Source organism: Lygodium microphyllum, chromosome 11, assembly GCF_053477565.2.
Source record: "Lygodium microphyllum isolate KBCC chromosome 11, Lygodium_microphyllum_v1.1.10, whole genome shotgun sequence".
NCBI lineage: Eukaryota > Viridiplantae > Streptophyta > Polypodiopsida > Schizaeales > Lygodiaceae > Lygodium > Lygodium microphyllum.
The window spans coordinates 63,586,698-63,605,236 of NC_141145.1; positions in this window are offsets into that span (position 1 = coordinate 63,586,698).

The following is an 18,539-nucleotide window of genomic DNA, read 5'->3' on the forward strand; positions in this document are numbered from 1 at the left end:
GTTGTAGAAATATTACATTGGCAAAACCCCCATTACTACAAACCTTATAGAGGTAACATCTCGTCGGTTTGGAAAAATGAATGTTTTATAATCTTACTGCTATATTTGGCTTTAATGATTATAAATGCATTTTTTAAAAAATGCATATGAGCTGCCGCTTAGGAAAATGGCCTAAGTAATATAATAATAAACTATTTAGTGAAAAAATACTTTCATTTAAAAAAGGATTATATAGCTATCATGAAGAAAATATCGTAATTATGGTTTACTTTTTAATATTTATTGTTATTTCATTAATCACGCATGTGATTATAATAACTAAAAAAAGGTGAACAATGTTAGGGAAGGGAATGTTTTATAATTTTTCCCTGAAAGTGACTATCTCTATTTTATTTTTCTTATGATAAACAAATGCATATGAGTCTTATAATAATTTATAAAAAATTATTTAGATAATATCATGAAATAATCAATGCATTAAATCAACAAAAATTGTATAGAAAAATATATACTAAACATGCATAAATTAGATACGTAGTAATATAATTCGATGTCCGAAAGATGAAAGAAAAAATACACTTAGGATTTTTACATTGCTTAGAATTTCAAAAAAAACAGTTAGCATTGCATTTATGACATAGCTAAATGAAAATTGATCTTCTTAGATAATGTTGAAAGTTTGAAAAATGGTCAGACATCGTCGATTAAACCATAAAATATGAGCAGAATAAAATAAACATTATTTTCTTGCTAAAAACACACACAATGTTAATATTAATGGTTATATTAGCAAGAGCGTCAATATCATGAGTCGACCCACATATGAATCAACGAGAAAACCTTACCTAAAATATCGAGAATGTTGAAGCAAAAACAACTATGAAATACTCCACAATCCTGAAACTATCAGTATCAGGAAATTAAATAAATATCGAAAGTCTGTAAGACTTATTGGACATTGATAAGAATTTGTTGATACAAATTCTAATGTCTAAATAGACTTGGAAAAGCATTTGAAATCATGCTAAGTGTGGGTTAGGGCAGGGCAACACATGAACTGCCTGCCATAGGTATAAATGCCCATATTACCTTTTAAGGAAAAAATACCAAGTTTTCATAAGGATAAAATAGACTTCAGATTCACAGAATAACTTGCGGATCTGAAAAAAAGAGTTACAAGTAGGAAGTGAAATCCTAATAATAAGGTGGGGCCTTAAAAGAGAAACCCTAGAATTGGGTGGGGCTGCTTCCTATGCTAAAAATACTTGCTGTCGTTTCTTTTTTTAATTTGTGCATGTATTGATGGTTGCACAAGAATGATTAATTGTGCTTGTAGCAGTTAGATCTGATTGTAAATATATAATCAAGATAATAAGATGAAAGATCACGCTATGCCTGCCCCACAGCTAGACGCAGAACCCTACTCCAAGGGGGATTGTTTTATACCGCCACGAGAAGCTTTCAACCGGCCATGATGGCAAGAGGTCGCTCAATGAGGAATCCATTAGGCAGGAGGAGGCGGGAGTGCTAGGGGGCTCTGGCTGTAAATCTCTCGATCCCTCTTAGGAACTGCCTGACCCTCACACGAATCAAGACAGAAATCTTGGAGGGTTTGCTTTCTTTTGCATAGACAGAAGGGATTTTTTGATGATCGCAGGTTTTATCTTCTGCATAGCCAGAAGGGGAAAATCATTGTAAATAACTTTTTCAAAATAATAAATAAATAATATGTTTTGCCAAAATCTTGTTTTTCTCTATCTTTATGTTGTGTCATAAAATTATGCAAAGGAACCTATGATAATGGGTTAATTAACAAAGTTGCTTTTATATGTCATAACTTAATTTGATAGGTAATTAGAAAACTAAAGAAAACCATTTGTGGGAAGCGGGTGGGCAAGATCCTTGATGGATCCGTCCTACGGGTGGGTGGTCCCAGTAAGCTAGGAGCTTCTTTTAAGACATTGAATGAAACGTTAATTAGGAGAAATTAGATAGAGCCGAGCATTGACTTACCTAGGGTCGGGTCTTAAAACCTTGATCAATAATTATCTTAGGGGAAAGGTGCAGCGGCTGTGCAAGAACTCCGTTAAGGTTCCCTGAATCCTAACTAGTTGCTGGAAAAAAGCGTTGCACTCCATGAACCAAGGGTAACTACGATTGATCCAATCAGACAAGAAGCCCTTGTGGGACACCACCGATGGAGCTAGCTGATGCATTAAGACCTCAATTTTCAATTTAGGACCCCGAGCTTGCAGGTTGATCCTCCTAGGGACGGCCAGTACCTTCCATTACAAGGTGGACTCTGGGAAACCTAGACTATAGACCATGCGCATTCTCGCAAGTGCTGAGCGAAGCCGTTTAGGATAGTTCCCCCCTGATGGACCACTAAAACATGCTACTAGGGAACTCTTAGGTAGTCATGCGACACATGGTATCAGAGCATAATTGAAATTAAAAATATCTATGGTTTTTAAGATTAACTGTTCTAAGTAATAATCAATGTGTTGATTTTTAAGGGATAAACTTTGGCAAAATAATGAAGCCTGGAATGAGTTCCTTATTTTTCGAGCAATGTACACATCTGCATTGAACTCCACAGATGACGAGTGGAGAAGAGAAATGATCAGGATACTCGATCGCCTATATGATCCATCCCCTGTGAATCGCGAAAGAAGATGGTTTTGGGATGAGCATTATTGTTACATCGAGACCGATCGATTCTTCAACATGCTAACTAATCTAAAATGCCTTGAATGGATGGAAAATTTAAAAGTAGTTGAGGCATTTATCTTTTGTCTGTCTAGAAGGAATCCACTTATGATTACGAGTGGTCGATAGATATGTCTAGATCATTATATCTATGACAAGTTACTAAAGATAATCCCAACCATTAGAATTATAATCCAAGGATGTCGCAAGTATCTAGATTACCGTATCCATGGTTTTCCAGATCTGCTGCCATTTCCATAGCATAGGTTTATGGGCATAGACAGCAATTGGCCTATTGTCTTCTACATGAATGTAATTGATATCCATCCCTGAAAAAGAAAGATATAATGATATCCTATTTTAAAAATTGTACATAACATCTAGCCTATCCTATCGATGCTAATGTATATCTACTTGTAAACATGTGCCATTTGTAAATAGTCCTTACTTGTAAAAATCATAACATATGGCTACTGATTATAAAAGATAACATCGACTAGATTTTGTAAAAATATTGTGCTCTTTGGCCCATCATTGTTTTACAAAACTAGTAAGATATGTTAAAGTGGAAACAAAGCTTAAAAGTTTAAAGCACTAAACTAATTTGTGAAACTTATGATAACCCAGGGTAATACAACTATCGCTAGTTCGACTGAAATTTAGGAGAAGAAGTATTTTCTTAAGCAGGTTAAGCCACCAGAATTTGATGGCAAGGGCAAAGACGTTGAATCCAAGGCAGAGATTTGGATTGAGACCATGGAGGACTACTTTACTGCCGTGGCAACTAGCCCTGCTAATCAGGCTATGATCGCCAAGTTGAAATTGATCGGTGAGGCACGCTATGGGTGGAAACAATGTTGTAAAGTCCAAGGACTTGTTGAGATAGCTATCACTTGGGAAAAGTTGAAAGAAATTGTGCGTGGTCGATATTTGCTACCAGCTTATCGCACGCTGTCGTCGTGTTAAGGGCTGAAGGTCTACCACCGGGGCTTAGTGCAGAAGAGGAGTATGGGATTCAAAGTTCAGGAAGGGGAAATAGATTGGGGTTTAATAAGATCTGAGATTTAGAAATGATTTAGATACAGAAGAAGAATTCAAGCTTTTTCTCTATGTATTTAGCATACATGAATGGAATAAATAACTCTATCTTGATTACATCAAATGCCTCTACATATATACACCATAACATAAAGGATATTTTCAGATTCTCAGTCCAAATATGAATATCAAATGCAAGCTCTAATGACTTTGATTTCAAGTACATAAATGGATTTCAACTCTAGGGAACAAGTATTATGTTGGTAGACTTCAAATACATTCAAGATTTGGGCCAATGGTACATGAGATGAATTGAAGAAGCATAATCTTTACTTCAGCCCTGTTTTAAAATAGAAAATTCCATCCCATAATCAAGCTCAAAAAGAGAGCATAAACTCATGAATAAGCTCCTCTAATCATTAATGAGAAAAGTCCTGATGAAAAGAGGTCATTTTCTTCCATTACAACCACATATATCTCTTGTTTTCTCATAAAAATGGACAAGAATAGTGGGATGCCCTGTTTATGACTGGTTATTTCGGCCCATAATAGCCCATACACCTTCAAAATCCTCACCCTTTGCTTGCCCTAAAGTCACTCAAGTACTTGGGTACAAGTCCATGCTTCATTGGACCAAGAATAAGGTAGACAAAATGAGAGAAGTCGTGCATAAGACCAGGCTAAATACTTTTCTCTCAGATTTCCCCCTTTTATAGACTATCATATCACGCATTTTCATCAGACCAAATGGATAGATAAGTGGATCTCTCACCGTGTTTACATCTTCATCTTCAGGTCTTGTTGATCTTCAGTTTGCATGTTCCAAAGCATGCACCATAGCTTCAGCTTTCTCCAGTTTTTGCAGTCAGGCTGTGCAGCCTGCATTTTGTGCCAAAAAATACGAGTTGTTCCCTGCTCAGGCCCATGTCACTTTTTGACCTACTTAGGTCACATTAGTCTATTACTTTAGGTCCCTTGTGAACCTAGTGGACTTTTGGCAACTTTTGGCAACTTTCTTGAGTTCTGACCATATTTTTGCACTTGAATCAATGTGATTTATCCTGCAGACTGTCAATTACTTCCACAGCTGAGCAAGTTGTAGGTTCCCATAGACTTATTTTTCATCAATATACGTGGTACAATTAAAAATTATAAAATAAATACAAACAAACTTATGTAACTAAGTTGGTTATTGGGTAACAATGTCTGAATTTTGTATGCAAATTCCTCATATAACTCCCAGTGAAGTTCTTTTGTGTTCATAAGAATCCCATGATTTATATTATGAACAATAAATTCTTTGACATTCACCCCCTTCTAACCTGCACATCTTCTGGCATGTGCCATTTCATAAGATTACAGGTTAAGGAGAGTCTTCGTCTGATATATCTTCATCTTGATCCTCTAAGTCTTTTTATTCTTGCTTGTCTTCAAGTAGAGGGCTCATATCTAAGTCATCAAGCTCAGAAGTTGAAGATTCTCTTCGTTTGAAGAGCATGATTCGTTTCCCGGCTATTGGTATTTTTATCATGGTCCCATCCATTTTAGCCAAAGAGTAAGTAGCATTATTATGTACTACTTTTACAACATATGGTCCAAACCATCGCTTGGCTAACTTTTTATGAGCACTATATTGATTGTCCAGGCTGCTATCATAGACAAGTACCCAATTATTCTCTTGAATAGCTCTTGGACGAAGTCGATGATGTTTGTCAAACCTCTTATTATTCTTTAATCTTGTTGTTTTCAGCCTTTCAATGGTTGTCCTGACATCTTCTGGCCTTCTTTCAAGTTTCCTTATGCGTAGAGTCAGCAATTCTTATCTATTCATGCCTTCATCCCAAGGTAAGATACTCCGTGTGACAATGGACTCCTCAATAGGCATGATAGGTGGCTGTCCATATATTAGTTCAGCTGGCATATAACCTGTTACTGCACTATGGGTAGTTCTATCAGCCCATAATGCGAATGGTAGCATTCTAGGCCATTTCCTCATCTTTCCTTTGCAAGATTTTGCTAAAGCTTTAAGAATTGGTTGGTGACCTCTTTCACTCTTACCATTGCCTTCAGGGTTGTAGGCTGAAGTAAGAGATAGCTTAATTCCCAATTGAGCAAAGAAATGGCGAGCCTCATCAGCATCCAATTCTCCTCTATCAGTAGTTACTTTGGCAACACATCCATACCTGCAAAATACTTCTTCAACTAAAAATCTATAAACAGCATGAGTAGACTTTGTTGTCAAGGCTTTTCCTTCCACTTGATTTGTGAGATCTTCTCTAGCAAGTACTGGATATCTCATGTTCCAAATTCCTGTAGACATGGTTACTAAATCAATAACCCATCTATAGTGAATTGATAAAGGATAGGTAGGCTGAAGCCCATCTCTATACTTTACCATAGAGTACATTGGACAAACATGACAAGACTCAACAAAATGCTCAATGTCTTTATACATGTTTTGCCACCAAAATTTCTCTTTTATTTTGGCAAAAGTGCCCCATATGCCTCTATGACCAGCCAATAGGCTTTCATGAAATTCTTGCATGACCTGTCTTTGAGTCTTTTTGTCTCCTAAGACACGAACATGCGCCCTTCCTTTCTTTTTCGCATGCCTCCAAAGGTAACCATCTTTAAGAAAAAAACCATAAGTTTTTCTCTTAATTCTCTTGAACTCTTCATTAGTCCAATCTTCCTTCTTTGTCATAGTGCTAAAAAATTGGCCAATTTTTAGCCAATCATCTACATAATATTCTTCTTTAAAGTGTGAACAAATCATAACAAAACATTGAGCATACTGTCTACTAGCTGTCCACTGTCCTTCTTTGGTTGTTTCATCCTTCCTTGCTGATGTAAAATTTGTTTTAGCAGCTGAACCTGTTGTACTTGTTGTAATTATTGTTGTACTTGCATTTTTGACTGCTGAATCAACATTAGATTCAACTGTACTTGTTGTTCTCAAATTTGTACATGCATTTACAGCATCATTTATAGACTCTGATTCTTCTTCATCCATCATTTCTTCTTCATCCTTATATCTGGCATGCGAAAGCATGTCAGCAACAACTGGATTATCTCTTCCTACAATATGTTTCAAATCAGGATTTAAGGATTTAATATAGGCAATCCATCTTAGCATGGCTATGTCGGGAGTGGAACAGTTGGCAATCATGCCCAAGAGTGAAAGGCAATCTGTTTCAACTATTACATGTGCACCCATGAAGTACTCCCTGTCACATTTCAATGCATTTACTACTCCCCAAAGTTCTCTTTTAACTTGAGCATACCTTCTTTGTCGTTCATTAAGAACCTTTGCTCCAAAGAAGATTACATATATGTTTCCTTCAAGGTCGTCTTGACCAACTACCCATCCTATTCCAATAGGACTTGTGTCCACTGTGAGTATAATGGGCTGTCCATTAGAGTAATTAGCCCTCATTAAAGTGGGGGCTGAAATCAACATTTTCTTCAGTTTCCGAATAGTTTGAGTATGTTCTTTTTCCCATATAAACCTTTAGCCTTTTCTTAGCAGTTGATAAAGACTTTCAACGACGTGAGAAAAATGTGGTATCCAAATAAGGTAGAAGACACATGCACCAAGAAATCTTCTCACCTCTAAAATATTTGTACATATTTCCTGCATTTTGCTGATAGCATCTATTTTGGATGGAGAAGGCTTTCGGCCATATGGACCACACATATGCCCGACCACAAGAACTTCTTCGACTCCAAAAACAGATTTAGCACCTGAAAGATTAAGATGGACTTCTTCTAATTTAGACAAGATTTGAGCACAATCATTAATATGATCGGAAACAAACTTGCGACATCCAAGTTCTTTGAGTTCTTCATTTTTCTCATGAACTTCACATCCTTTGATTGATACACCATCAAGGAAAGGAAGAGTTAATTGAGGAATATAATCCCTCAATACTTTATGCATGGCATTCATCATGTGAGCTACTGAATTCGTAGCCCCTTGAGGTAGAGTACACATGCGGACTAAGCCAAGAGGCGTCTTCATTGTGGTAATGTCTCGGCTTTCCATAGCAAGCTGAAATTGGTCATAGCTTGAATATAAATCTCCTATGGAATAGATTTCTCTTCCTGCAAAATCTTCAACAAATTCATCAACAATTGGCCCTGATCCAACATTTCTAATAGTGACTTTATTGACAGGCTATAAATATTGAATGAATCGCAAAGATCTATTCTTCTTAGGCACGGTAAACCATCGGTTGGAATATAGAGCTGAGGATGGCTCCAATATTCACATTTTTATCTTTTCATTTAGAAGTTCCAATAACTTAGGCAAATAATCCCTTGGTATTGAAATTGGTTTAAGATTCCAAGGAACGTGTGGGACCGTAAAAATCACCATTGGTGCCACAATGCTTGGATCCACACAGCCAATTTCATGTGGCTGAAATGAAAAAGCTTTGCCATGATTCTTTAACATTTGCATGAAGATTTTCTTTTCAGCTGGCAAGAGGAAAGAGTCTTCACCAATTTTCAGCTTTTGTAAACTTTCTGTTGTAAATTGGTGACCAATATGTTTAGGATCACGAAAGCTTGGCTGTTTGGATACCCTTTCTGTCAATCCTTTGCTTTCAGGTGGTAGAAGAGTAGCCACCGGCTTGACCTTTTTATCAACTGTTTTATACTTTGTTTCTACTCTTACTTCATCCTTATTTGGTTGTCCAAAAGCTTCATAATCTGCAAATTCTTGAATTATGTCATACATATCCAATGTACATACATATATGGACCGATTTTCAGCTTGATTTTCTGTATGAACGGTTGTATAAATTTCAGCCATTGTATCATTATAATTCAACCCATAAAATAGCCCTGAAATTTCTTCATCTTTAGGTAAAACATCAATTTGCTTCAGCTCTTATTCCATATGACACAAATACTTTCTTTCGGCCCTATTCATGGCTGAAAACTTTTTATAACAGCCCACACTTTTGGCTGTAAAAGTCTGCAAGTTAGCTTTTGGCCTTGCCTCCTTTTTATGTGGAGGCAATTTTTTATGACATGATGCACTGCCATAGCCTCCACTTATAGCAGTGCTACTCGAAAACCCTTAAATTCTCGGGCATTAGGAGGAACAGGATGATCTCTCAATCGATCCCTATTCCGGTGGTGATTTACATAGACGGTCAGGAATTGGACAGCTTTGTCATTATCCTTACTTCTTATTCGAGCATATGATGAACCATCATCAAGGGCCTTTGTCTCTAAACGAGACTCAGAAATAAATGGTTGACTAAGAATGATAGGATAGCTGCACGAATCTTGAACAAAGAAATGAAATTCATCTTTTACATTACCAATAGTAACTTGTACATAAGGATATGCCGCATAAAGATCGCCAGAAGAGTTATTGGCTGCCTTCATGCTCCATCCTAGGTCCACATCAATGGGCCATCCACCATTCTCATAGAGACTTCTTGACATAACATTAATCTCCGAACCATAGTCTATAAGGGCAATGCATGGAGTTTCTTTTTCACTGATTTTAACAACGGTTTCAGTAGTCGCCCTTGCCCAATGGGTACGGGAGTAGTGACTACTAGGAATAAAGTGAGCATCACTTTCTTCTTGCATGTTGTGAAGATGAGCTTCTTTCTTAAGGATGGCCTGCACTTTAGATTGAGAAGTCCCCACCATAATGGCTTCTTTAGTTTCTACTTCATAAATGCCTTCATCTTTGGCTTCTATGGCTGCAATCAATTCTTTGATTGCCTCCAATCAAATCCCTTGAGTTTTCAGCTTCTCTTCATCCTGCAAATACACATGAAGTGCTTGTAAAAAAGCATGCACAGATTCTTCAGTCTCCTCAGCAACATATTGTCTTTTTCGTTTAATTACATCAATTATTACATCATGAAATCCTCGTTTTGCAATTCAAAGAATTTCACCTAATGTAAATTCAATTCTACTACCAAGAATCCTTTCTTCTAGGATCCATTTAAGATCCATTGCGGTCTCTATGTCTGACTGCAACTTGTAACTGGGATGTTTGCTTTTTCTTTTTTCTTCTGTCTTCTTTGCTTGAGGGGCATCTCCCATGTCAAGCTCCGGTGGTGATGGATTTTCAGTAGCCTTTTGCTGGTCCGGTTTACTTCTTGTCACGCGTTTAGTTGGCCCTGAAGAAGAAGGACCAGCAACATCTTCATCTCTTCATCTCTTTTCTTCTATCATGGCTTCTTGATTATTAATTTCAACTAACCGGGCAAAAGCTCAAAATGAATCAACAGGCTCGGTCCAACCGATTCTTCCTCTAATACATTGACTGGCAATAATTAAATCATCTTTGGTTGCCTTGCCTTGCTCCATGCAATCCGAGGCCTGCATCCACACTTTAGATTTTGCATTAGTTTTACATGCTTTCACTACAAGATATAGACCTTATACCGACGTTTAAAGCGACGAAAATACAAACAACAAAATTTTCCCCCGTCGTCGTAAAAAGCGTGGTTATTGACGATGCCATAGAAACGTCACTATTGGCGTCGCTATATGCGTCTCTATATGTGTTGCTATATGCATCACATTTGCAACACAAATAGCAACGCATATAGTGACGCAACCAGTGAATTTGCGACGTGCATAGTGAGGCCAATAGCAACGCGAGCAGTAAATTTGCGACGCAAATAGTGACGGTAACAGGGGGAAAAAAAAATTATGGCAGGGCAGCAAGCTACCCTGCCACATATAGCATTGTGCGTTGTATGAGAGCCATACAAAATAGTTTCTGCACTACTACATACAAAGCGCTTGAAAACAAAAAGAATGTATACTGAAATCATAAAACTGATACATGAAATAAATACATGATCGCATAAAATGCGATTGGTACAATCATAAAAGGATATCACTAATACATAGAAAATGTCTACATAGATCAGGTGACTAAAAACTAAAGGTGTGTGAGCTCCAAGGATCCAAGGGCGAGCTATAAATCCTCGTCCCCCGAACGAATTCTGCAGAAAAAGAAACAAGATATCAATCCACCATACAATAATGCATTCAAATATCTCATGGTAACTACGGACAAGAAAGATGAGTGACTTACAGGGCCGTCGCATCTATACAATCAGTCGATCAATGCATTGAGACCATGCCTCTCTGCATATCGAGTCTCAAGGCCTTGCGGATCGCGATTTGTAATGGAGTGCTGCAAAGAAAACAAAATGCTAACTATTAGAAACATGATTGTCAGTACAAAGAATATTTCAAAAAAACAAATAAGAAAAACAAAAGAGAAACTTACAAAGTCCTCCAAATATGTCCTGTGGCCATCACTCCCAAGATGGTGGACCACTCCGGCCTCGAGTCGTGCCCTCGCCACCTCCCGCTGCTGACTCCAACATCCTGGCGAATCTATAGTCTCCTCCCTCAGTCGGCGCCAGTCGTCTGCATCTAACCACTCGGGCTTTGCAGCCCCACTCTTGATTGCCTTGCGTGCGTCGGATCGTCTATGTGACATGTATGCACGCATGCAATCCATCATCCAACCCGTAGAGAATCTATCTACTGCGGCTGGCACCGGAAACTCCTCGTGCAAGGATGCTACTATGTAGTCCTTGCTCCCCTCCGGTATGTTCTTCCAATGATCCAGGATGTTGTGCCGAAAAACTTGTTGGCACAACTCTCTCATGCGAGCCATCACCCTCCTCCCCTCATCATTCATGATGATGGCTCCTGACCTACTATCAACCAGGTATCCATAACCCCTAGGAGTCTGCCTAAGATGGGTCCTCTTCCATCTCCGTCCACGCTCCTGGGCATATCCAGGAGACCCCTCTACATTCGGTGTACCGACGGGGGTAACCTCTCTCGGAGTGGCACTTAAAGGGGTGCCACAAAAGGGGGTGCCACCAAAAGGGGTGCCATGAGAGTGGAATTTAGATGTCGGAAAGTGCTTAAAAATAGCTAAAAATTATGAATACCAAGGGAAAAATATTCACTGTCAAAGGCGGCGGCTCGATCTAGGACGATTTTAAGTGTCAAGGTGCTTTAAAGGCGCCCGAGCGACACTTGTTAATTTTTCATAATTTTTTAGATAGTCGTGCGGGTTGACACAAGCTACTGGCCAATGCGGGATGCTAAGCCAGACGCCCAGGATTTTTCAAAGCTCAATTTCGAGTCCGGACGGGGAAATGGCCAAGAAACCGGTCAAGATACGAAGAGGTGGACAAAATTTGGCCAAAATGGGCAAGTGACCCTTGGGAGCCCAATTTTAAATGTCACATGAAAGTTTGATGTCTTGCATGAAGAAAAAACGTGGGGAGGGAGATGTCAGGATACGCCCGATTTTTGCGCCCAATCTTGGAGGAGGTATCATGCAGCTTGTGAGCAAACCACCCAATGGATCTTGGGCATTGATTCCCCTCTGGATGCTGACTCTATTACCGCCTCTCGCCCGTCAAATGATGCTCTCTTTGAAGATCTCTGATTTCAGTATTTCTCTCTCCTCCTTCTCTCTCTTCTAAAGGCAAGTTCATGTGGGAAGAGGAAGGAAGAAGAAAGAATGATGGAGGCTTGTCCGGCATGGATCGGATTACTCCACGGGCTGGAAATGGTGATTTGTGATTGTGCTGGACATGAAGTGCTACTGATTTTCAGATTTGCAGCCATGGATATGAAACCCGAAACATGCAAATAAGCGGTAATTCAAAATTTTCAAAGGAAATTTGAGATTTCATGGCTTTTGATTGATAAAACGTTGTTCATGTGGGTTAAAAATTGTTTATGTTGCTGTTTTCCATGAGTTCTTGCTGGTCATAATCAGAAAATCAGAAAAATATGCATCTTGTGGTTCAAAATAATACACTAAAACACCTAAAATATGGAAAATCAAGGGAAAATGATGTTTTTGGGCATAAAAATGGAAAACTGAATAGGAACACCAACTAAATTTTCAATTTTGCTGCAAGAAGGAACTAAGGGCCACAACCCATAATCTATTCTGAATTTTCAGTAATAAAATAAGGGAAAATACAAGGAAAATAGAGAAAAATCACTAAAAATAGGGGAAAAATGCATTTTGGGTGCGGAAAATTAATGAAAATTGAGAGCAATATTGGTGAATGTTTGTGGGAACTGAAGCATGAGGATTTGCCTCAGTTCAACCCCACCTTCCTATTCTAGTGTGTTTTTCCCGCTTTCTACACATAAAATGATGGCCAAATACCCTATAAATCTATACAGTAATGCAACATTTGATCGATGGGAGGGTAGAGTGGTTAAAGTGTGTCTAAATGTGGAGTAAAGTGTTGAAAAGATTGCTGCTTTGGTTTGCATGCCATATAGGTCGGTGAATAATTATAAAATAAGGGCCTAGTAGCACGAGGGTTTCCTCGGTGCTAGGTTTGTGCAACGCCGCATAAGAATTGTAGTTGGAAGTCATTAAAAGGATGTTTTCCACATGTGCACAATATTGATTTCATAACTGTTTGAGCACTAGGCATCCAACACTATGCATAAATCATGGAAATATTTAAAGGTATCAGAAATCCTGGATGCACAGCAATTGTTTTCATTAGGACATTGACCCACGTTGAGTGAGAGACAGGGCACCCTAAGCCATAGGCTAGTCGTGGGGTCTAGGGAAAAGAGAAGCAAGGACAATGGTACATTCCTGTATACGATTAAATGGTACCTTGAGTGGACTTTTGTGCAAAATGTTTGTATGTTGAGCGACGCATCGAGGGGCCAATCCCCAAGGTGTAGGAGAGTCGCAGAGGGTTGACGGCATTCAGCGTAGGAGGAACCCCATGTGTATGTGATTCGAGCCTTTTGGCTATGTGAAAGGGACTCCCTCTGAGGAGTAATATTGGGTTAGGATCAGTTGGACTACAACGTATTACAAATGCAATGTTTAGGAAGGCAGAGATTTTGATAGACGCTCCTGGCTGTGAGGCCGAGGGGTTGTCTTGTGCGTAGTGACGAGGCTCGGCTAGTGCATGAGCCAGTGCCGGCTCGGTTTTAGGTCCATCAGTGGTGCGTCTGCCGGGAGCCGCTTAAAAGTGGCGGTCCTCGAATCCTGGTTGTTTAGGGACCAATTAGCAGTTTATGCCAAAGGATACTGAGATTGATCCGTTATTTATTGATAAGCATCGTCTAGCAGAAATCCAAAAGCAAGAAAGAGACGAAAGAGCTAGGCGACGTGCTGAAATTTTTAGGAGATATTCCCCTAAGCGTAGCAGTGCTGAACCCTTACGAGGGAGTGGATCTAGTGGTCTTGGGGCCACAAGCAGTAAGTTAGGAGAAGGTGGAAGCTCTAGTGCTCCCCTTTCTGCCATAAGCCAGTCTACATGAAGTACGGGAGGTGTAACCCCACCGTCCCCTATTCCTAGTGCAAATCCAATCCTCGTCATGGTGCAGCCTATTGCAATTCTAGCAGGAACGACGGATTTGCCGGCTCTAGGTTACCTGCTATCCATTTTTAATGGGCTAGTTGAGGAAGATGCGGAACTCCACATTAGGGAGTTTCAAAAGATGATGTTTAACTGTCGCATTCAAGAAGAAGGGCATTTAATGATGTTCTTCAATATGACTCTCAAGGGAAGAGCTGCCATATGGTATCATGGTTTAGAAGCTGGAACCATATTGAATATTGATGCATTTTATGGAGCTTTTCGAAGGGAGTTTGCCCCTGAAAGGGGTGGGCAATATTGGTTGTGTGTACTCAACGTGACCCGCCAAGAACCACACGAGGATATTCGTGCTTATGCGAAGAAAATAAAAGAGGTTTTCCGTAAGTTGGACATCACTATTCCTATCCCCGCAGCTGCCCAATTGCAATATTTCCTACATGGTTTGGACTTTAATATCCAATTGCAATTGAGTAGTGTCCCCTTGGGGGATATAGATACTGCCATTACACAAGCACAAGAGGTAGAATCCTGACTACAAGCAGCCTATGCTTCTCGAGGCAATTCGAATATGGGTTTAGTATTGGGAAACAATATGGAAATGGCTAATGGCAGTAGTGGTCAAGGGATAGCGATGGCTAACCCTAATGGGAGAGGGAACATGATACAGAATGTGCCTTTATTACCAGCTCCCCCTAGCATATCGATGCCTATGGGTAATCAAATGGCTCCAAATGGTGGAGGCCAGGCGGTCAATTCTAACACCATACCTGTGGCTCAACAACCTTTGCCTAATCGAATTGTTAGGCCGATGGAACGACATGGTAATGACCAAGGCTATGAGTCGAGTTCTTCCAATGTTCTTGGCGAGGTTAAGGACATGATGAAGCATTATACCGACATGATTACAGAGCAGTATCGACAAATAGCCGTTGATGTCAACTTCCTTAAAAAACAACATAATTTGATAGGAAGTAGATACCCAGAGGAGGGTGCAAAAGCTTTCGACTAGCAGCAGATACTATACATGGTAGCTGCTAAAAATATATAGAACACCTCACCTCTTTTAGGTGCTTTTAAAACGGGCGCTCTTGCTAGCTCTTGTTTCACATCCTCGAATGCTCTACCTTACAAGGGTCGCCCCATACAAATGAACAGCTAAAGAACAATAAATTTGTAAGCGGCAATGTTCTTTCTGCTAAGGCATTGATGAATCTACGGTAGTAACCAACCGAAGATAGAAAGCTATGAACTTCTTTCAGAGTGCGTGGTGGACCCATGGCAACTATAACTTTAACCTTCTCGGGGTCTGTCGCAATTCCTACCGAACTGACCACATGACCCAACAATAGCCCATAAGGTACTCCAAAAACACAGAGAAAGTCGTGCTTCTCTGGGTTTTTGGAGTATCTACTTCCTATCAAATTATGTTGTTTTTTGGAGTATCTACTTCCTATCTACGAAGGCGGAGGGACTTTGATTATTGATGAATAAGCTACAATCGCCTGATAGTCTAGCAAAGTGGTTGATCACTTTGCAGGAATTTGATTATGAAATCAGGAGCAAGCCACCAAGGTTGCAAGGCATCGTGGAATGTCTTGTGGACTTTGGGGAGCCAAAAGAATATGTGGCTGAAGGTAGTGACATGGAGTTGTTATTTAAAATAGATATGGCATCTATTCCCTCTTGATATGCTGCCATAACACATTATTTATCAACAGGAGAGGTGGGATCCGAATTATCTAAAGCTGAGAGAAGGAAAATTAAGCAGCAAGCGTTAAAGTTTGCTTTGATCACAGGTACATTATATCGGCAAGGGGTTGATGATATCTACCACCGGTGTGTGATGCCTGACGAGGTGCCATTCATTTTGGAAGAGTGCCATGATTCTGCTTGCGGTGGCCATTTTGCTAGACGGCTTACAACACAAAAGGCTTTAAGAGCAGGTTATTGGTGGCCTGCCATCTTCCAGGATGCGTTTGCGTATGTTAAGAGATGCGATATTTGCCAACGACATGATAGTCGAGAGATAGGAGACGACCACCCACCCCTATTATGGCGATACTTCCATTTGAGAAGTGGGGAATAGACTTTGTGGGTCCTATTACTCCGTCATCGACTACACAAAAGAGGTACATCATTGTAGCAACTGACTACTTCACAAAGTGGTCAAAAGCACGTGCAACAAGGAAAGATGATGCTAAAGAAACTGCTAGTTTCCTTTTAGAGCAGATAATATGCTGGTTTGGTCCACCGAAAGAATTAGTGTCGGACCGCGGAACCCATTTCCTAAATAAGGTGATTAAAGGTTTGACAGAGTTGTGGCAAATCAAGCATAACAAGACAACCCCATATAATCCGCAAGCCAATGGGCAAGTTGAAAGCACCAACAAGCAACTTGTGGGCATCCTGTCCAAAATTGTGTCGGAAAAGAAACGGGATTGGGATAAAAAGTTATACGTGGCAGTGTGGGCTTATAATACGACCTTCAAACGAGCCACTGGCCATATCCCATTCAAGTTAGTATATGGGGAGGAGTGTGTCTTGCCTTTAGAAATTGAGCTACCGACTATTCGGTTTGCCATCAATCATTCTTTGAGCGATGAAGACACACTTTTTGAGCGCTTGACGACACTGGCACATTTAGATGAGCTTAAGCTGCAGAGCTTATTGCACCAAGAAGTGGCGAAGCACCGAATGAAGCAGCTACACGACCTCAAAGCCAAGAAATACACCTTTAAGAAAGGACAGCTTGTTCTGTATTATGATGCACGACGTGAATTATTTCCAGGCAAGCTAGAGCCCAAATGGGACGGGCCCTATAGGATCGTTAGAATAGGAAAGAATAGATCGACAATCTTGTTAGCTGACCTTGAGGGGATAGAATTTAAAAATAAGGTTAATCTTAATAAGATTAAACCTTATTACTTCTGATTGCACTAATGCTATGACTGCCTTGCAGGTCTAGGCGAGATCGATCAAACATCTGCAAGGAAATCGTGATAGAGGTTGATGGGTCGTCTGATCCCTTATTTAGAACACCCATATTTGGAATAAAGGTATCATCAGGGAAAGCTCATTTGGTGGAGCAAAGGATACAAGGTGATTGAGCAAGAAGGAGGGACATTTATTTGGGAGATCAAGGTCTTCTGCCATCACTGCCTACAAATTTTGACGAGCATCCCTGTTGAATTCAATGATGATGGAGGGATGGAGCCTACAGTCCACCCGTTGAATATGCTGAATTTTGATTACCATAATTACGAGTAGAGTTCCAGATGGCGGGATATGTAAACCCTTTATGGACGTACACCTTGTACTTTGATGGGGCGTCCAGGGGTGTAGGCAAAAAAGGAAGTGTAGGAGTTGTCATCCGAGACCCCCGACGACGCATTGTCATGAAGTTAGCTGCTTATCTCAGGGTGAATTTTACCAATAATATGGCCGAATACAAAGCCCTGATTATGGGTTTGAATATTGCAAAGAAGGGTGGTATCCGCCAGTTATTGGTGAAAGGGACTCTCAGTTGGTTCTAAATCAACTCAATGGGACGTACATGGTACGAAACCCCATCCTTTGCATGTACCATCATACTGCCATAGCCCTACTAGACGGATTTGATAGAGTGTCTTTTCAGCTGATTCCACGGCATTGGAATCAGTTTGCCAATTCTTTGGCTAATTTTGCATATGAAGAAGACATCTTCTTTAATTGTGGCCCTTGTCCTGATATATCTATTGATGGTGAGACAGGACCTGGTCGTTTGTGGGGTATGCTTTCTGAACATGCCCTCTTTGGCAGACGATGGTTGATCTGGGTGATGCAGAGGGTAAGCGAGACTCATCTGCCTTTATTATCTGGGACCCATAGATTGATTAGTCGACATGTGATGCGAACACCTCTTGCGATATACGCAGGAGGGATGGGTCATAATTTAATGCACCTAGTTTAGGGCTACGAGCCCTGTTTCCCTGGGAATGGTATGCTTTGATGTCTATCATAGTTGTTTCCAGGAGGATGTTATGCGTAGTATTGTTTGATTTCATTAGGCCAAGAGGGCCAATTCAGTTTTGTAGTGAAGTGTTGCATTTCATTAGGCCAAGAGGTCCATTTGCCTGTCTAGTGCAGGTGCATTTAATTGGGTTTTTGTTTTAAGTTCTGTGCTAGACAGGTTTGAAGGCAAGCTTGGAGGGAGCCTTTGTCGCGACATCGATGGAAGCTTCTTGTGGCCAATCCAGGTGATACCTCTCCTTTACGAGTACCTTTCTTTCCTATTATATGTGTATTTGTACTTGTCGAGGGGATACATTTTTGTTGGGGCCCGGCAACCAAGGCATGAAGTCCCAGGTTTAGGTTAAGTATGTTTGAGGGAGGTCGGAGTAGTCATTGCCTCCTGCAAAGACATTG